Source organism: Polyodon spathula, chromosome 3 (assembly GCF_017654505.1).
Source record: "Polyodon spathula isolate WHYD16114869_AA chromosome 3, ASM1765450v1, whole genome shotgun sequence".
Classification (NCBI taxonomy): Eukaryota; Metazoa; Chordata; class Actinopteri; order Acipenseriformes; family Polyodontidae; genus Polyodon; species Polyodon spathula.
The window spans coordinates 28,291,413-28,313,695 of NC_054536.1; the positions used below are offsets into that span (position 1 = coordinate 28,291,413).

Here is a 22,283-nt window from a genome sequence, read left to right on the forward strand (position 1 = left end):
ATTTGACTACATGGTGTCTTCTCATTCATCAACTGGCAATTTTGACACAAAGGCATGAGAAGAATTCTGAAAGAATGCTAGCTTTGACATTTGAAGGGAATCCGTTGAGTGACATGGGCTGTCAGCCATGAAGATTCAGCAGCATGCATCTCCATCAAGATGATTTAATCTTTTCCAGCTGCACAATTACAGTCCTGCTCAGCTGTACAGTAACAGTTGTTAAAACTGTCATTACATTTACACGTGGCTCGTGGTTAGTAGCAATTTTTGTTCTGGCAACCATGTGAAATTTGTGGAAACACAAACCATGCTGATTTTTATACCACACACCACAAGGTCTCGTCTTCGGGAAGTGCTTGCTCTACTGTTGTGGGAGCCACTCGAGTCTCGCAATGAGGAGGCGGAGGATGAGTGCTTCAAAATGAAAGGACAGCTGTCAGCAACAGCAAAATCCTGCAGCAACCCAGACAACTCAGAGAAACACATTACTATACATTCTGCAAAACTTCAAGTTTGTAGTGCGCTTCCATGGGAGTGGATTCAGTAAATAAATAAATAAATAAATGGATTACACTAGATACTGTACCATATAAATGTTATACATTTGGACTTAAAAAAAAAAATACCGTAATGGTACATATAAAAAAATGGAAATTAAACGCTGTAATATTGTGTATGTTTTTCAGTTAAATGAAGCTATATTCACCTAGCAAGGAGTGATCACATTACGAGGATTTACTGTATTCATTTGTAATGTTTCTAACTTTAGTTAGAAGATTGATGCATACGGTTAACAGTAAGCCAATAAAAAGGAGCAGAAATCTACATAGCATTGAATGATTCCTCTCTATTAATCTGTCAGAGAGCGGGGGACAAATAAATGCCAGCCACTTTGAAATATTACATTTCTTTGTAAAAATTAATACAGGTATAAAGTATTAGGAAGTACCATGCATCAAATATATATTTAAGGAAACATTGTCTTGCTGGGATAACATACACTACCCACGTGGAAAAGTGAAACAATCCTTTTTTTTTTTAATTTCAATGATGTTGTAACTGTTACAGTATTTTACAAGTCTTAAAATCTACTGGATAGCCAAATTAAAATCAACCAAATTATTTGAGAAGTTGAAAGAGTTTTTGACACGATGTGGAGTTTGCTGGCATGTGGGCACCCAACCTGCAGCACAGTGGTTAAACTTTAATGAATCTTGTGATAGACATAGGCTAATTAAATTACTTTACTTAGCAGCATGTAATGTAATGTAATGTAATGTAGCCACACACATTACTACCCATATACTAAGACACTGTAAACATGTTGTAAGAACAAAGTTCCTAATGTTAAACAATTGGGCTATATTACAGTAAACATGTTGAGTTTCATTTCAAATTCACCTCTCCTTTGACAGATGAACTAATAAAAGATCAAATTGGGGCAGACACAGCGTCCCTGATGACACCAATTAGGAATTTAATCTGAAAAGAACATGCCTACTCAGAAACATATCTGAATGGTAGTTGACCTGTGAGCAGACTGTCAGTGCAGACCAGCTATACTGTACTGGTGCTGATAATTTGGAGACACAGTTAAATTCAAGTTACCACAAAATAAACAGACTACAGTATATAGTAGCTGTCAGTTTATTTATAAAATAAAATAAATCCACAGTGTAAGCAATCAGTACACAGTTGGATCCAGGAGTGCCTATGTACTTTATGCCTACAGAACCACCAACACATTAACAGCCATACAGTTATGTTTTTTCATCTACATTTTAGAACTGAACCACCTACTGTAAAAGTGTTTGTAATTTGAATACACCAAAAAAAAAAAAAAATACAGCACATCCAACTGTACATTACATGTTGACTATTGTAGGTTGTTCCTTAGCAAGTCCAGTCTAATTCCACTTTTTCTACAGTAAAGTGTGCTTGCATTTATCTACAGCACTGGGCCAAAAAATTGAATATTCAAACAAACAGTGCTTGAATATTTAAACATGAATAATCCAGACTATATTTATTAATACAGCCATGATGAGAAATGCAGAAGCAGCAGCTGCTAGCCCTGGCACTGGAAATGCAAAAGAACCTCTGCAGCTATGCTCAGACTCACCAATCATCATCATTATACATTATTGTGGACTCAACAGGGTATAATTGTATGTGCTGCATTCATAAGAGTTTTACTGATTCAAAGCCCGGACTCTAAATGTGCAATTCATTAGGAGAATGAAGAATAGCTTCAAGCTAGGAAAAAATAATGCTAAAAGATACAGTGTGCGTGCGTGTGTGCGTGTATACACACTTCTATATTTACAGCACTATTTTTTTCTATCCAGCTGAAAAAGGACTTGTAGTCCGAAATGTCCTGATACAATACTATTCACATTTTTGTGTTCCTTCATTACCTTTTTCGCTTTTATTTTGCACCTTTTGGTACACAGCAGTTTTCCTTTTTCAAATTATACATACAAGAAAATGTTTGTAACACAATGCAATACTCAACAGTCAGATAACAAGGAGCCGTTATGCAGTACCAACCCTATAGCTGCCGACACTGCGGACAGACATCACATCATCATCGACCCCCTGAATAAAGCAAGAAAAAATGAATATAAATGGGTGAGACAGTCAAGAAATCTAAAAACATATATCAAATGAACGGCGAGAGGATGCCAGGATGATACAAACCCGGTGGTGACGCCCACTGGACCCGTGACCATATTTAGCTTTTTCTGTATCTTCCTGGGGATGGAAGGATGGCAAAAACAAAAAAAAAGCAAAACAAAAATTAAAAAGAGGGTTTGGAAACGATAAAGCAACAAATGAAAACTATTTTTTCAAAAGTTAATAACATACAGCTGGAAAGTGGCATTTATTTCCCTGTGTGCTTTTAATACAGCCGTTTAAATTGAAATCAAAACATGTGTTGACTGTAGACTGCCAGTGCTAACCTTTTCATATGAAAAAAACAAATACTTTACATCTGTGCAGCATTATTTTATAACTTTCTACATACAGGGCTGATAAGAAGCAATGTTAATTTAACATGCATGAGATTAGTATGTTTATTGTCATTGTTTTGTTTCCAGTTTCCATACCATGCAATGTACACCACACCTTAACTAAAACACACACACACACACTATTAATTCAAAGGACAAGCAATGAACCAACCATGCTAAAGGTCAAGTGTGGCTGATAAAGAACGATATAAGCAGAATATTAATATCACACATCCCATGCCAAGGCTGTTTACCAAATCAGATCTATCAAAATCAACACGATCTATAGTACATTCACTGTATGGAGTATACCGTAGTTGCATGCAGTATTTTGTAGACAGACAATATAACTCAAATGATATAAACAAAAAATCTATTTTTATATAAGAATAGCACTCCAACGTTCAGAACCATCCTTCTTCCAGATATCTAAAGTACTTGGAAAACAGCTGAACAAAACTTCCCAGAATTTATCTGGCTTTCATGAAAGGTCAATGGTGGCAGGGCCCGAGGGTGTTCTTCAATGAATCCACTGTTTCACTGACTGCAAGACCAGACTGGTATTTTTTGGAAAATTATTTCATATCACGGCTTCTACTCCATTCAACTGTTGCGCATTATGGTGTACACAAACAGTGAACTGTGCAAGCCTGAGGAAACTTGTAGTCTGCTTTGAGTTTCTGGGATGTTAGTACACTCCTTATTTTGATTGGTTAAGTTGTACACTGTTGGTAACAGATGTGTATGATACATAATAGATATGGCTGACTTGAAAAGAATACTGCTGTATGACCCTATGTGTAGTATATTATACAATTTTCAATTATAAAATGATTTTGGGTGTAATCTGCAGTTTTTGCCATTTTTATATTACTGAATAAGCATTTGCTTCCCAACATAACCTCTAATGTTAATTTACGGTGGGACCCCCTGTGTGTACCTAAAAGTCATCACACTGATGAAGGCACTAGAAAAAATATATCTGGTCATCTTAGTTTCTAGTTACCAAGTGCGTCCAAGTCTACATATGGAATACGTGGAGAAGACCAACAATAATAATGATATTTTGATATTTGTTGGCAAAACCACTGTGGTTTGGCTGCCCAGTTTAAGTGCACAATTTGAGCCTTATTAAAAACCCACATAATTAAAACAGATAATTCTACTACCCATATTTGATTTCCTTCAGCTTGTGCAGCAGTTATAAAGTAATTTCTGTCCACACCAAGATTTATATGAAAAATGATGCAACACCTCAAAACATCTGGCGAAAAATGTGAAATACACTTTTATTAAAAGAAAATAATAGTAATAGTAGCTCAAATATTAATTTCAGTAATAGTAGCTCAAATATTAATTTCTTAGATGTGTACTATGGTCTAAAGCTATATAACCCTTGGTATGAATTACACAATTTCTTTATGACAACTATTACATATTAGTCAGACCAAGTACAGTAGATACACTTATCCACATGGTTATTTCATTTTATAAAGGAAACAAATGCATGCACAGATATACATTTGATGTCATTCACAAATTAGGATTGACAGCATTTATCATCAGTGACTGCAAATCCTTTGTTATTTAAGCTTTTCATTCTTGGTAATTTCTGAAATGCAACTTAGTTCAGTAAGAACATGTCAGCGTCTATTCAAATGCAATTGTAGGTGCCAAGATACTAATGTAGTTACAGTATTTGAATTCAATAACAATATCCAAAACAGTTTCATCTTGCAAAGTGATCACTAATGTTAATGAAATTCTGCACATCCATTCTGTGTTGTGTATGAGTAAGTGATTAGCATTGTGCATTTCAACAGGCAGACAGTACTCCTCTGCATACCATCCATTGATTGATTTGTCCCCATTTTCTATCGGATGAACGGCGAGAATGCTACATAAAAGGAGAGGAAAGGAAGATTCACAGATAACATAGAAATGAGTTCCAGCCAAAGCCCAAACAGTATTTTCAAAAATAAGAAAATAAAAATATAAAAGTAGAAAAAAGAATATCCTGCATAAAGTTAACTTTAAAATATAAAAATGTGCACAACAATAAATCAAAGTACTGGATGTGCTTTACTATGACCAAAACACAAGTACAGAATCCTTGTAGTATACTGTCCTAAGGCTGTAAACCTCTAAAGGTGTCAGTGTGGTGTGGGAGTCACAGGCGTTGGTATGAACCACTGATGCAACAAAAAGTCCAGTTCAGCAGTAAGAAATACAAGCAGTAGGATTTGGTAAGAACAACACAGTGCAGTGAAGCAATTTAATGTTCTGATATCATCCAATTCCAGGAATAAATACTTTGTTTGAAACAACACTTTCTTTCCCTACTAAACTGTAAATGAGTGGTTTATGTGTCCTCACAAAGAAAAAGTGTGTGCTCATTTTTAACACAGACTCTTGGCTGAAAATTACTCATCAGTCCACTGGTGGTTTTACTTTCAGCAGGCTAAACTTTCATTTACAACTACAAGTAAAAATGGGACAATAGGTTTTAAAAGATGCAGTATCACATTTCTTGTGCAATTTGAAATGTTCTGAAGCAGTAGGTTCTTAGTCCGTGTAAAGCTATTAGGTTACGCCAAGTTCAGATCTAGTGGAATCTCTGCATAATAATAATATGCAATACTATACATGCACACTATGCAGTAGCTCAAAACACCCACAGAAATGAAACTAAGTAGTCGCTGAATCAAGATGTTAACTAACAGTAAGCGATATTATAATCCAACCTGTGGGAGTACAAGGACCACTGCAGCCACTGTAAGACAGACAAACAAGTTTTGAGCTATGATAGGAAATCAAGCCGAAATATGACCCCATCAGCTTGGGGTTAATTGACATTTTAGAACTCCCAAAATCTTTGTGTTCCCCTTGGGAAATTACCCTATCGCGATGCAGAAAAGTCACTTTACCCGAAGCTGATCTGAAGAATAAGATCCGCTTTTGTACTTTTGAAATGTAAATAAATAAATAGGATGGTTTGATAATTGTATGTAAAAGCATAGGTCTGCAATGTATTTATTAGATTACCGCATTTGACATAATTGGGACTACCCTGGAGAATAATTCCAACTTGTCTCGCTTTTACAAGAAGGGATGAAAACTAAATAAACATTGTATACAGGTAGAATTGTACATAGTTTTTGTTTTTTTTTACAGTTTTACTTGAGATTTAGAAATTGAGTGTTTAACGTTGTGGATGAACATACGCGCAATACAATTGGTCCTTTAGCACAGCCCATTCAAGCTTGGGCTGTTGGAGAAAAGCATCTACCAAAAGTATGGAAAGCAATCAAAAATAATACCCAGCTAATAATGAAATTCATAACTTTACAATGTATAAACATTGCTTTGACATCTAGACTTGCTGACCTATAATGACAGCACTTTGGCTCAGTCTCAATAGTATCAAAGCAAAAAACAAACAAACAAAAAAAAACCTTTCATGAATATTATTCTAGATTTTAATATTAGTTTACCTTATCACCATATTATTTTTTATTTCGGCAGTCAGAAACTAAAAGGTTTTAACTGGATCCAAAAAGTACTTTGCTTCCGCAGTAGTTTTAGATTTTTGGTATATTTCCAACTTAACTCGCTGTCCTTTTTCACTGTGCATCTCTATATTTTCCTGTACATCAATCAAGGACACCAGGACTTAGACAGGAGACTTTCTTACAGCACCTTTCTTTTTTATATGTTATATTCCCAGATTACTGAGGATAAAGAAGTATTTACTGTTCAAGCCAAAACAGCAACACACAGTCCTAATAACAGAACTGTAGTTTAGTGTTTAAGTGTAGTGACAAAAAATGAAAACAAGTTAAAAAATAAAGAAAAAAATCTTTAGTAGTCCAGTTTACATACCACAACTCACTGTTTTCTCATTCTATAGGCTTACCGTTTTCTTATGAAAATCTATTTCTGAAACATTCTTAGGTTTGTGGTTGTTTCAAGTGATATATATCTACCATTTTTCATTAACACGTCATGCTTTCTCGCTGGTTTAAAAGGAAGGTGAGGTATTTGTTTCCTATTGTCATGGAAACAACTACCAGATCAGCCAGGAAGATAGCAAGGAGGTAAAATAGATACTGTAGAAAGCCACCCACCCAAAGCAACCTCAGTGGTCACAAAAAACACATTTGAACTGAGGTGATTCATTTTGACACTGCTTGCCTGTTTAATGACACTACCTCTTTCTGTTGCCGCTCCAGTTCTCTCATTCGGATATCCCGTGCCTCTGCTCTTGCTGCCCTTTTAGCAGCTAGTCTTGCCTCCGCCTAGATAAAATAAAGAAGATCTACATTAGTGAATGGACAAACCATACCTATATGAAAATGCGTTTAGAACTGGGAAATTATTGTAGAGGTGTTACTTACACCATTTCAGATTTCAGAGTTAAGATGAAGGCAAATTAAGTGATTTTGGTGGACATCCTGAGCATGTTTTGTTCGCTGTAGTGAGATCACTTTTATTTTTTCCATTTAAAAAAAAAAAATCTTCCTAATATTTAGTAACAGATATTCACGTGACAAAAGGTCATGACATTATAGCATGCGTTACAATATTGCACAGCAAATTTAATGTACAGTATTATCAGTAGGATGATTTGAAAATGTATCATAGATGTTGTACGTTAGATTTTCCTGGTTTATCTTGGTTATCACCAGGTTTACTTGCACCATTGCAAATGCTAATACAGCAGCTTATCATAACCTTACATCAAAAAGATACAGTATTATACCGGAAGTTAATAATGGAAGTTGGCTGGCACCGACTGATACTGATAACGAAGTCAACAACAACATTCACAGAGATATGGAATCCAAGCAAGTTCTTAGTTCAACTCTCTAGGCAACAGATGTTTCACAGTGCAACGCTTATGAGGAGACTGTGATTAATAAATGCCCCTCACACAAAATCTACCAATTTTAGTGCCAAGAGTTTGTTCAAAGGGATAATTAAAATCAGGCACAATTTAACTCAAAGCGCATAGGAGCCCAGGGCAACACACAACAGCTGGTGGCATTTATTAGATTAAGGAACATTTATTTTCCAGTTACAGCTAAGATCTAATTATCAATCCTAATTATTTAATCAAAAAACTTTAGGTTATTATCATAACCCTGGTTCCCTGAAATAGAACTGTAACCATTAACATATGGGTATTTACCTTGTCGAGACCCAAAATTTTAGGATATATCAAAGCTGCTCAGAGAGCCTGTTACGCAGTCGTAGCCTGAGAGGACCCCTGCCATTCCACACAGAGCTCCAGCCCAAGCTGAACGCGTCTGTGGTGACGACCATCCTTCTGGTGGCATTGTCCAGCGGTATGCCTAGGCATAGATGTGCCGGCTATTTCAACCAAGTGAGTGCCTTCAGACAGTGGTAGGACACTGTCAATAGGCAGTCAAGGTTCAATGTAGGCTGACAACCCTGCTGTTGAACCAGGCCTGCAAAGGGGTGCAGAAGACCCAATGGAAGGGTTTAAGAAGCTGCTACCAGAAGTTTCTGGAAGGTCCAGGTAATTGAGCACTATATGCTTTTGAGTCTCAATGGGGGCAAGATAGCTTCCATACACTTGAGAAGGCATGGGAAGCTAGGGAGAGGCCAAATGGCAAGACACGGAACTCGTACGTTGTTCCCTGAACGGCAAACCGCAGGTACTTCCTGTGCGCTGGTTTTATGGGGTTGTGAAAATAGGCATCGTTGAGGTCCACCATGGTGAACTAGTCATCTAGCATGATTGACTGCAACAGCTACTGGATCGTCAACATTTTGAACTTCCTTAGGCTCAGCTACAGGTTGACCTGTCTGAGGTCGAGGATCGGTCTGAGGCCACCATCCTGCTCGGGCACTAGGAAATACCTAAAGTAGAACCCTTCCTCCAACTGGAGGACAATTACCATGTGAACAGCCCATTTTTGATAGCCCACCTCCTGAGACACCACAGCGGCGTCTTGTGGGTCCGTGACTGGTGTAGTCACGCCACGACAGGGGGGACGGGAACGTGCTTGAATTGTAGAGGAACGTCAGGCTGAACGGTAGTAAGCACCCAGATGTCCAGATGGCTCCTAAAAAGGGGCCCTGGGCCTGTGGCAACAAACTCCTAGGGCTGCTGCTCAGCTTGTGGATTGGCCTGCAGCTTCTGTCTCTGTGCAGGGCAGCAGAACCTCCACAGCGTCCAGCCGTGGGCCAGTTTCAAGCAGCACCTCTAACAGAGGTTGAAGAGGAACCGCGATAAGCTGAAGCAATGGACACAAAGTGCTCCACAGTGCTGGCTCTGGCCCCAGGGGCGGTACCGGGTAGGTACCGGTTCGGTAACTTTAGCACTGGGTTGATACGGTACGGTCCCAGGTTAGTTCAGTGGCTTTAGCACCAGGTCGGTACGAGTACAGTACCGGGTCGGAACCGGGTTGGTCCAATGTCGGTTCGGTGGGGTCAGTACAGGTACGGTTGGACGGTGCCGGAACCAGTGCGGTAACCTCGTTCCCGGTTTGCATGTGACCTAGGTACTGGTACGGTACAGGTCTACCTGTTCTCAGGCACCCCGGGTGGTAATACTAACAGCCTTCGTAATGGTGATGCTAAAGCTGTCACCAAAATGGCAGCGACACTGTGGAAGAGATTGCAAGCAATCACAACCAAAGCAAGTATTTTGGTCCTGTGCAGTGCTGCTGAGCACAGTAGCTGCCTCTGCTGCACGTGTGCTATAGCACCACATTGCAGACAGGCCTTGTGTAGTCTCTGTAAAAAAACAGAAAACACACAAAAGATTTAACTCTCTCAACAAATACAGTAATTTAAGCAATTAGACAAATATATTAAATGAGAAACAAATAAGTCCAGCCGGACCTATTGCAGCTTGGAGGGAGATCACAAAGTCAGCTGACTTATGCTGCCGGTTTCCCTGGGAAAGAGCGACTAGCCGCTGTCTTCACGTGGGACACAAGGCCGCAGTGGGACGTAACAAGCAACAGACTGTAGTGCACAAAATGTGTGTCCTTAGCAAAAACTATTACAGCGATTATATTAATATCACAGAATTTGTGTAAAAACACAATAAATGCGAAATATATAGCAGCAACAAGGCTCTCCGTTCAGGTCAGTCTTTAAATGAAAAATGGCGTGAGATCTGTGAGTGCAGTGCCTTTGTGCCCTCGGGGATGGGGCATGACTGCGGAGCATGAGCTTATTCAGGTTTCGGGTCTCTACAAGGAACATACAAGGTACATACCCATATGATAATGATTACATTTCGTACTTGAAAGGGAACTATACTTTCTGCTACATTTCTACTGTATAAAATTATTTAACTTACATATTTAATTGAACATGAAGGTACAGCTCTGCATTTGTATGTAACTCACACAATTTCCCCTGTGCTATTTATTATGTGCTTGGTTAGGGAACCATATAGGCCTACATTCTTAAATCTAAATATATCAATAGCACAAAACATTTACCTTGTGTGCAATATATCTGGTTTAAGATCTAACACAACTGTAATTTAAAAGTATATGCACAGTATGTGCCAAATCTCCAAAACCTTGACAACCACAAATATGTGGGAACAAAATATCTCAATAAATGGTATACATCTGTCTTGTTGAGATCCAAAACTGTTGCCAAGCAAAGTATAACTTCTGGGCACTATTATTCACTTCATGTCCTAACTAAAGGAGCAAAACAATTAACTGCTGAACTCCAGCAACAGTGGATGATAACTAATTTAAACTTGCTGAAGCCAAATATAAATTCCACTACTAAAACACTGCATAGCTTATCTGATTAATAACCTAACTGTATCAATGAATCATATAATACTAATGAATGCATGTCTTGCTTTTCTGTCCTTTGGGAGCACACAGCCTAAGCAGTTTATCCTGTGGTGCTATGGTTTATATTTCTGACAACCATTACAGGGCTGGTGCGCTCCAGTCCGTACAGCCTGGTGTAACATTATGATCAGCGTTGTGCAATCTGTGAAAAAAAATCCTTCTCCAAGGTAAAAAATGCTAGAAAAACCTACTTGTCCTCCTTAAAAATGTACTTGCCCCCTCATCGTCCCACAAATAAAATATAACTTTCAGGATTTTGCTTTTATTAAACAACGAACACAATCAATTAGCGATTAATAATATTGTTTGCGTCATGAAATCAAATAAAGAAAACGCAATTCAGGCCTAACATACTTGCCAAAACTGTGCACATCTAATTTTTTTTACGACTCATGGCTAAATTAAAAAAAATAAAAATAAAAGTAACTAAAAAGATTAAAACTACATCAGGCATCACGCACCAAACCAATAGAGATACCCTGTATTATCAGGAGCAGCATTTCCGTATCTTAGGTTTTGGCTTCGATTACCACATATACCATGATTTTAAAAAGCAGCATTACCGGAGAGCACACTAAACTGCTTTACATAACCAAGAATGCTTACCGACCCAATTTTTTCTTTTTGTTTTTTTTTTTAACAGATGTTGACGATTTGACTTATCTGATGGTAAACTTCTTCACATTACACACCTATTAAATAATCTGGTGTAAAATCAAAACCAGACAGTATTTATAAATAAAATTCTTTCTGATCCTATTTCCTGAGAGTTGTGGCTTTTTAGGTAAGAGATCACTAATGGAGACACTTTCAGACATTTCTAAAGAAAAAATGTACTCAAATTAATTTCAAACTTATTTTTTTTACATTTAAAAGTATGTAATCTTAGGGTATAGTGAAAACGTGAAACGTGAATCTTCAGATTCTCAGCTGTTTAGAAAGGTACAATACGGTATATTGTTGGTGGACAAGTGTCCTGATACACAAGCTGAAATTCACATTATGTCAGTCAGACCTCAAACAGGTAGAATGTTCACCGAAGCAGATGGATTAAAGGATTGGTTTCTAAACTACATTACCCAGAAGATCGGCGATGAAGCTTGTTTAATATGTTTTTTCCCCCCTGGATAAAAGAGAAATAATTTTGTTTTGTGGGTGTTGCGCTAAGTCAGTCTAGCTTTACAAACCTACTGCCAACCACCCGATTAAAGTAGCTTTTAAAAAAACAAACAAATAAAATTGACAAAACATTACATATAAAAGTTTAGTTTTTGTAATTTATTATGTTATATTTTCTTCCTATAGCTAGCAGTCAAACTTTACTGTGCTCCTACTGCAGACAAAGCAATGTAAATTTATTACATTAATTTAAATATGTGTGTTGCTGTGTGTGACTAAGGGTTTGTGAATTAAAAGCATATGTGTATTTGTACTATGTATATATGTTTGCTTATATGTTTGCTTTGAGGTTTAGACTTACGCATTTTTTTAATTTTCATTTGTATGTGTGAGTTCAATACATTTCTTAACTCCCTAGAAATCTATGGAAGTTTTTCTAACAGAACGTTGTGACAAAAGAAGAAAAAATGACTTGTCCGACGGACACAGCAGAACGGTAAAACTTGTTGTCCCCCACACAAATCCTGTTGTCCCGGGAATCGGGCGATATGAATTGCACACCCCTAATGATACATCTGAAATGTGAAGTACAGTAGCTTCTATCATTGCTGCACCAATAAAATGTTTATATACAAGAGTTAGTCAAATCTTCAATACAGAGTTAGTATGTTTTACTAAACAGCACCTGGACATAATGTGCCAGCACCATAGCTAGTGTTGTTGGGGGTTTTGCACTTTAAAAGGTAGAATTATTTTCATCTGGTCCCATATCCTTTTATGGATGTTAAAGATCCAATGGCACTCAGATTCCTGATTCCACAGACAAGATTCACAAAGATTGTGGGAGAAGGGTCTCTTTGTAAACAAGAACAGCAGTGTAATATAATTGCTCAAATAAGTAAATCAACATGTAATAAGTAAATAAACAAATTTCACAGTTTTGCTAATAATAATAATAATCTCCTATAAATAACAAAACAAAAATAACAAAAGCAGATCATTATTTCTAGTACAGTAGTACAGTCCTGCACCCAGCTCTGGGTTCCACAAACAAATAAATAAATAAATAAATAAATAAATAGATTTATATATATATATATATATATATATATATATATATATATATATATATATATATATATATATATTTTATTAAAATGATCAGCAGCCAGTAATTGGAGTGCCGGGTAAATAAACTGTCGCAATCGCGTAGCTGCATAAGCAACTTCTTATAATAAAGATACAGACTCTGTCTAGACTTACTCATGGTGCTATAACTGTGTTGAGTTCAGAATAGATTTATTAGGGCCTGGTTGATCCATTTCTTTGCACCTTGACACTGTAAGAGTGGGTTTTTAACCATGCACAGTATTGCAAATAAAAGATATAAAAAGTTTAAAACCGTATACTGTTAAACTTGGAAATTCAAAAAATGTTTTGACAGCATCCACAACTGTGAAGCCACCATCTTTGTTCAAAACTGTAGCTGTTATGAACTCCCGAACACGAAGACCACATATTTCTTTGCTGTAATCCTCTGCTAACCAGGTCTTTCTTGAGAACAGGCTGGCAAGAGAAAACTCCCTGTGGATCAGCTGAAGAAATTCCCAGAGAGGCCTATTTAAAAATACAGCAAAGGTTCTGTGGGGACACAGCTTCAGCTGTTGCTACTAGACCTTTTATTCAGTCTGTATTTTTACTATTGTAAAATTTTCATCACTGTGTTTCACTGCAGAGCCAGAAAGCAAAAAAAAAAAATATCAGCACAAGATGCCAGATTAACAAAGGTGTGAAATATCCAAAATTACCTAGTGGTTACACTGCTTGGGCATGGGTGGTTATTAAAACTGCACACAAATTCACAAGAAATGTAAACTTACTTGTCAGAATTAACTATATTTGTAGAAATTACTCATTTCTACTGTGTCTACCTCCCTTCCTGTGCATAATATTATTCTGTGTGTGTGTGTGTGTGTGTGTGTGTGTTTGTTAAAATGTACATACAGAGTGCATTGTAATGCAAATATTTTATCTCTGGGTTTATTTATGAACACTAACATATTTATTAACGGTGTCAATTAAAATAAATCAAACAGATAAAAAATAAAAAAATACACTCATGTGTGTACTGTAAATAGTTACTAATGGAATGGAAGCTATAGTGCGGCAACTTTCACTTTATTCAGCCTGTGCCTCAAAATACAATTAAAGTCTACAGAATCCATTCGAAGATATTGTTCCCCCGTTCAATATCAGGACTAACCACTCACAGTGCATTCCATCATGAGGAGCTGGGAACTCACAAACACTGCACTGAACTAAATCAGCAGAATTACACTGTGTGAACAGCTCACAAACCACCTCCAAACTATAGCAGCAGCAGCAGCAGCTGTAGTAGTGGTAATACTAAAATAAAAGTAATACATTAAGACAAGTCTTTGTTAATGTCTTGATTGTGTGTTTTAAAGCTGCAGATTAACTTCTGAACACTAAATTACAACGACTGTAACTCTCTTTAACCAACGCAGTACTTGTTATGCCACTCTAAAACTGATCATGTTAGAGTCCTTTATCATAAAGATTATTAGGTCTAGAAACTGATGGTGTGATTTAAAAAAAAGCAGCTACTACATCTGATATGAAATTAAGCATGTACATTCCGCAATTGTGGCCTTTTGAGATGTTACCATAAAGAGTACTGTGCAGAAATGCAAGTCTCTGTTTTTGGAGGAGCATACAAATAGTCAACATTGTAAATCAGACCATTTTCACATTTTTATTTCCTGAACCTTAGATCTACAATTCATTAATCTGTAATTGTTTCAAGCATTTACTGTGTCACATGAAATGGAAAAAGTGAGGCCGCCTCACTTCTACAACCTGAAGACTGATTAGTGCATTGCCTAAAAATAAGACGGCACAGTATAAATAAATCAATTTATGTTACAGTAGGTCTAACAACACTTTCCTGATTACATCAGTCACAAGTCAGTTATGCAAATCAACTACTCAATTATAACTGGGATTGCTACTAACCACAAACAAATTAGCCAGCAAAATTCAGCATTTTCATTTAAGAGTAATTATAAAGCTATTTTATTATTTTGCGCAGCTACATGTATAACATTACGTAAATACATTTTTGATTAGTAAAACAAAAATAATTTTACTCAAAGATAAAAGTAATAGTCTCTTCAAATGCAAAACAAATCTAAGCAAACTGAAGTCTTTGAGATTGTGTTCTGAACAGCAACAATAAAATCCTTCTATTTTATTTTCCAGTTTTATAGAAGCTGAGGGATTGCTTCCCCTGCTGTGAATCTAAACTAATTAAAAATTAGGCACGAGTTGGCATTTGCTGACATGTCAAGTAACAGTCTACACTTAAGCCTATCTAAAATGTAAGAATTCCTCCTCGCATCTCTATGCTAAACATAGCATGGCAGCTGAACTGTGACCTCTACAACCTGATAAAGTGCATCTTAAAACAGTTTCTTCTTTTTATTTTTTTTAATTAACTGTTTTAAGGACCTGCTCTGACCTACTCTAAAGGTCTGTTTTTTCAACTTTGCTTTAAGTGGAAAGAGAAATTCTGTGTTTTTCTAAGTTAAAAATTAATTGCTCACTACTAAATTTTTTTTTTTTTTTTTTTTTTTTTTTTTAAAGCTTAGTTTGCTTAAACTGTTGCTTAGATTACATTTTAATGGTAGCAATGACCTTTTCAAATTAAGTTGTTCGCGTACAACCAAAAGAATCAACATTTCAAACCTGGATGATGTGGTTTGCTCCTTACTAATAAAGAAGCCCCAACTCGGATCTATCTGCAGTTTTCTTACTGACCTTTGTACAGTATATTCTTAGCCTGATGGTTTTATCTGGAGCATGGTTACTGTAAGCATTTTAGTGCACACTTCCACTATCTCTGGAAGCCAAACATGCTTCTCTTGATTTTGTTCTGGGACTCGGGTGGGGTTCTTTTGACATTGACTGATTTATGTGATTTCAATTTATACATGACTATTCACACTAGAGATGCAAACATTTATTTGAATGAACTGATTAGAAAATTGTTAATTGTTAATAAAGTTACTAAATCGTATAATCCATCTTATAATGCAAAACAAATACATGGTCTGAATAAACCCACTAACCACACTAAGTCTGCTACTGCAGCCCAACATATTACTATAAATAAATATTAAATAAATACATTAGTTCCATGGTGTTAAATTACTAAAGCTCAAAAAAAAAAAAAACAGGTGTTCTTAAAAGCGCGGGTGATGCCAACACTGTAGCTATGGGTAATGTAAGTGGTTAGAATGCACAATTGCACATATTAAAACTACATGTAATCATTATAAACAAATGGTTCTGGCTGAAAGGACAAAACACCAATTACAATTCTAAAACAAATAAGGACTTACAAGCCCTCAAATTAATACCTGAGTTTTTAATTTAGTTTTTGATAACTTTAATTGGTTGTTTGTCCTTGCTGAAAAATATGTGCTACTGACAATTTGGTGTAATCATCTATTAAAATCTACCCCCATGTTGTTAAATCAGTTAAAATACTGTAGAGACTTCAACTATAGCAATTACTGTAGTGGAGAAATTGTAAGAAATGAAAGCCAGGTGTTCACTCTGTCTTTCAGCACAAACTGCCTGCAGAGGACAATCTTATTATTGGATAGCGTGACTCAGAAAGAAGGCCACTTGTTAACTGCTGTCATTATGCTAGATGCACAGCTCATGTCAAGTTTGACAAGGGCATACCTTTTTAAAAACTATCTAGCAATTGGCTGATGGAAGGCCCTGGAAGGAGTTTTTTTTTTTATTTTGGTGTGGGGGGGGGGGGTAATTTTACTTAAACTATTATGCAATACTGTGCCAGCAAAACTAGAGGACTTGCTACTATACAGTTTGCTTGTTCTGACTTGACAGTTCAATAATGTTGGTGCTGTGCAAGGAACATACAGTGCTGCAGAATAGGCGAGGAATGAAGCATTCAATATTCATGTAGATCAGGGGTAGAAAACATTAATCTGCGTAATAATATTGTTAATATTGGAGAGTATTTAGATCTTGGGTATTTTGAGATATGTGAAGGGCAGATCTCACCCAGTTTTTCACTAGTGTATTGATTAATGATAAAGTGCAAAAAGGATGGAAAAAACAAACAAAAAATAAAGCTATAGTACAGTATTCCTCTATAGCAGCTTGAACCCGAGCTATTTACTGTGTACACAGCACAATGCTGTCCAGCTGTTCTTCACATCGCTTTCTCTTAATCCCAATAAAAAGTGTGTTTGACTTTGAGCTTGTGCTAATTTCGTAAACAGCCGCTGCAGCAAAGGCTAATTAAAGCCTTCATCTCTCACAGGGAAACCCAGGCTCCAGAGTTACCTCCCTTCACCCAATATACTGTACAGTGTCCGCTACTGACTTTTAGTGTTCACATCCAGGATATAAAGAGCTGGGGGCAGATATAGCCAAGTTCAAGGTGTCAGATCTCAGGTTCAAAGTGTCAGACTTTGGACACAATTTCCCATGGCAATAGAAGGGGCATAAGGGGATGATAACAGAATACATGTACAACTGTATGAACCAAGTACTGTATAAGACTCCAACACTAATTATTTTTCAAATGGATGTGTGCATGCATTTCTTCTGTCTGTGTCTGACCACCCCAGGGTTAAATGTAAAATCCTGATGAAACCTTCAATAACTAATCAACACTTAAAATAGCTTTCGTCACCTTTTAATACAGTACATCGTCAATGTCCTAAAAGTAAGTAAACAAATGTTCAAAATAGCATTACCAGCAAATTTGTCCTATGCACATAAATCTTCATAAAAAAGCAGTACTCTGTATGGTAGGCACCATATGATGGGTTTTCTGATTGGTTACATTCCAGAAGAGGGATATAAATAAGACCCCTACTGCATAATAGTTTCATCCATTCCAGGTTTTAAGACAGTTGATTAGCCACAGTGCAGGAAACAAGCTCAGATGTGTCTTATTAAACACCTTGTAAAACCAGGAATGGTTCAAACCACTATTAAATGGGAGTCTTATTTACAGCCCTGCTAATGTTAAGGTACAGGAAAGCCCCCAAATAATGCTACTGTAAGGTAAATGGTTAAGTCTTAAAAATACACTCCTGACCAAACAGCTTAAGCAGACATTCCACTGTAAGACACCAATTTACTACATACTGTACAGTAACTACACAAACCCCAGCTGGCCCAGTTCTGTCAAGGCAACCAGTGGCCCGCCATACATCTCCCACTAACCGAGACCCGTTTTCCATGCTGCTTATTAACACCAGGTTCTCTTTTCATGTAACCACCAATAGCGGGTGGCAGCTGACTCGTCTTCACAGAACTGGCCCACTGCACCTGTTAGTTTTGTCTAGCAGTGTGACCTGCTCCGCAGTGTGTTTCAGCAAACCCAAACAGCTGATCCCTCCGTTATCAATTCTATCTTTAGAGCTTTTTAATGTCATGTTTTAGATTCTTACAATTGTTGTGAAAGAAAGCACTTGAGAAGCACTTCGCTAATTTAATTAGCGTTTAACAAAGTAATTTAAAAAGACTTTTACTATTTTTGTGAGTTTTGTCAAGTTCGGCTTGGATTTTGGTGTCTGACCAAATTTCTGTCAGAGCTTCAGTTTCTCTCACTGTCCGGTTTTCCACAGTAGCAAAACCGGGACGATTAACAATTTTACTGTTAATCTAAAACAGAGCCAGTGTGAATACACCCTCAATGTACCCATCAGCCTGTAAACAGACTAGTTAATTAAACAACCCTCTAGGTTGTTTATGTTATGCTGTACACGGTCCTAAAAACCAAAGCAGATGCCTAACTAAAGAGGTTACACAGTAGTTCTCCACAAAATGAAGGATCCAAATATAATGATCCAGTACACTATTACTGATTGCCACAGCTCCACAATATTCTCATTAACAGTTCTGCAGTACTTTTTTGTACAGGAACCATTAAAAAACAACACCCTTTCACTTCCTACTTACCAGTAGATAAATTCCAAAGAACAAATTACACTACAGTACCTACAGTGCTATATAATTTCTTATTCAGTTCACTCTGGGTATAAAAGTTGCTGTTTGAAGTACGTCTTTGCAGTAATCTTCAGAAAGGAAAATAATTCAACTGGACCCTTACAGTACTCTACTTGGAAGGTACAATTTATGTAACTGTAACTTCTATACAGCCTCAATACAACCATACTATAAAATCATACAACTAACAAATAGTTTCAAATGCTGCTGCCAGTATACTTCAAACAGAACCACAGCCTACAAAATGAACCTAGCTTAAAATCATAAAAATTGAAATACTTAACTATTTATGTTAGTACAGTATTTATACAATTTGAACGTGTCTATATATCCTTAAAAACAGTACAGAGGTAGTGCATGCCACAAAGCACAGCTTACTGTACTGTACGACACCAAACTGGCACATTAATTCACTACCATCCCTCATTACTGTTGCAAGGCTACCTGCATGTCAACCTACAAAAAAGACATTTGGTGGCTCTGCAGCATCCGACAACAATGTCAGCTAGTTGCACTTCTTTGCTTTAATGCAGGTGCAAGCACTTTGTGTTTCTAAGGAAAGTGTCTTACTGACGCATACAAAAAAGCAGCGACAACCAGTTAAAAACAAACAAAACAAAGACCAGGCTTTAGAACCTGCTGTAGCACAAATAAGCACGCAAAATGGAGATTAATATTACCACTATAACATGCATATGTTATTCATATACAAAAATAGAGCTGTCAGTAACCTGAATATGTAGATGGTCATGACCTATATGCACAGATAGACAGACGCTTCCATATAACCAAAATTTTGATATTAGAATGTCCAAACAAAGTTTCAGATCTACAACAACAAAGTGATTTTTCAGATGTATAAGTGTCAATCTGACAAAACGTATGGTTGGAAAGACGTTAGGGATGTGCTTTTGGTACATTATGAGCTTTTAAATGCTATGTAGGTGTCAGCGTTTAAACCATATCTACACACACTTACACTTTACATTACTTCATGATGTAAGCAAAGAAACCCTAAATAAGCAAATACTGTTTTAACATTGCAAAGACTTAACTACAAAGTAAAACGAAACACGTAGACACCAAAGTATATATTGAAATTAGGGCTGTCACTTGATTAAAATTTTTGATTGTTAATTTATGGGCATTAGTTGATTTACCAGTAGATTAATCCATGGACATTTTTAATAACGGTGACAATATTATAGTGTCTGTCCTGCATAGCAATACTAGAAAATCTATATAATCTAAAAAAATAAAAAAATAAATAAAAATTTAAAAATGGGAATTTGGTATTTTTAGAAGCAATTATTAGCACATACTATTAATTTTATCTCAGTAAACACCTATCTTTGTATTTGTACTGCACATGAAAATGTAACATAATATAAAAAACTTGTTTTTGGTTTTGTTATTAATTATAATAAATTATAACAGAAAACAGTACATATGTCGCATTGTATTTATAAAATGCACATACTATAATACATTGTTTTATTAACTCTACTGTTCAGGGCTCGGTGCCACAAACAGGAAATCTATTTAGAAAAATTATTATATACTATATTAATAATATATATATAATATATATATATATATATATATATATATATATATATATATATATTTTTTTTTTTTTTTAATATCCCTTTTTTTAAAAATGATGATTTGCGTAAAAGTGCACTGGTAAATTAAAGCTTAATATTATTTATTTCCATGTATGCCTCCTCTGAATTAATATAAAAAAATAAAACTATTAATAAATAAATAAAAACACAACTTCCTTTTAAAAATCGTTTTCACAGGGGTGTAAGGGCTAAATAAATGTCAGTCGCCATTAGTGTTTTGTTTATTATGGCGGTTTGCTTTTACTGACAAATAAGCCTAAGGAAAAAATATTTTTTTTCATTCCTAGATAGATGGTGGAAATCTTTTTACCTCGTGTTTTTGTGACCAAGGCACCTTTGTTGAAATAACGGATATTAATAACAACCTTGTATACCACGGTTTTCTCGTCCGGTTCCTCAAAATACTTTTAAACATGGCTTTGCCTTGTTCTTTTTATAGATGCCATTTGTTGTAAAAAAAAAAAAAAAAAACATTATATATATATATCTATCACCTTTGCAGTCTGGAGCCCTGATACAGTACACAGTCACAGACTTCAAAAGTCCAGTGGCACTCAATTCTGACACTTGACATCCAGTCCAGTCCAGGTTTTTTACTCCAAGCAGGCTCTAAAATATTGACTTAAACCTGCCAAAAAACAAATTCAGGACCTGCTTGGAATAAAGACTGGAATTAATTTTTCCTTTTTTTTTTTTTTTTTTTTTTTTTTTTTTAATCAGTTTCACCATACCTGAGCCTCAAAGTTGACAAGAAGTAGTTTTAGATTTTTAGATAGAAATTTTAACTAAATATAAAATATAGCAAAAATATACTAACATCTGTTCAGATAAGAACATAAATCATAAGGTAAAATTGCTAACATTAAAAAAAGCAAATTGTGAAAGAAATAACACAGTGATGGGGCATATGGAATGAATCAATCTTTCTTTCCCATAGAATTATCAGCCACGAAACAAAACGGCTTCAGGCACAGTTCTGTTGTAACTGATGTTTATCTGTGATATTGTCAACATATGCACTAGATTATGCATATAATGTTAAAAACAGGACAGTAATGACCTTGAAATTTGGATTTCCCTGGATACCAGATTGTCCATCTAATATTCTACTTATGTTCCCTGTAATGGAAAATGAACATAATAAGAAAACAATTCAAACCCTTTAAACAAATAAATTGGAATTGGATTTTGATACTGTAATTCATGCCAGAAGACACTGACCACTTGGGGCTGTGTGTTTTTATAAATGTCTGAATGACATGGATATATGTGTAGATACCGCAATAAACCACAGTAAGACATACTGGTGGAAAGTTTATCCAGATAGTTTGCAAAGCCAGAAAGTATAGAAAGTAGCATGAAAAAAGTAAAATCCACACAGATAATCATTAAGTAAACATTAACTTTTCCAATATTATAACATTAAATATGTGTTTACATAAAAACACAGCTATTAAATATTTAAGTACTGTACACACAACCATTTTCTCTCCAGTGTTTTTTCTCATTTTCCACCAATATTGGTCAGAATCTTGTCTTATATTTGTTGCTAAAGGATCTATGGTCCAGGGGTTCAAATAAAA

General features: G+C 36.0%; 1 pseudogene; it reads right to left on the bottom strand.

The window, feature by feature from the left end:
- The window catches only part of LOC121312944, a 69,815-nt pseudogene that overhangs the window by 33,255 nt on the left and 14,277 nt on the right, over positions 1 to 22,283 (bottom strand).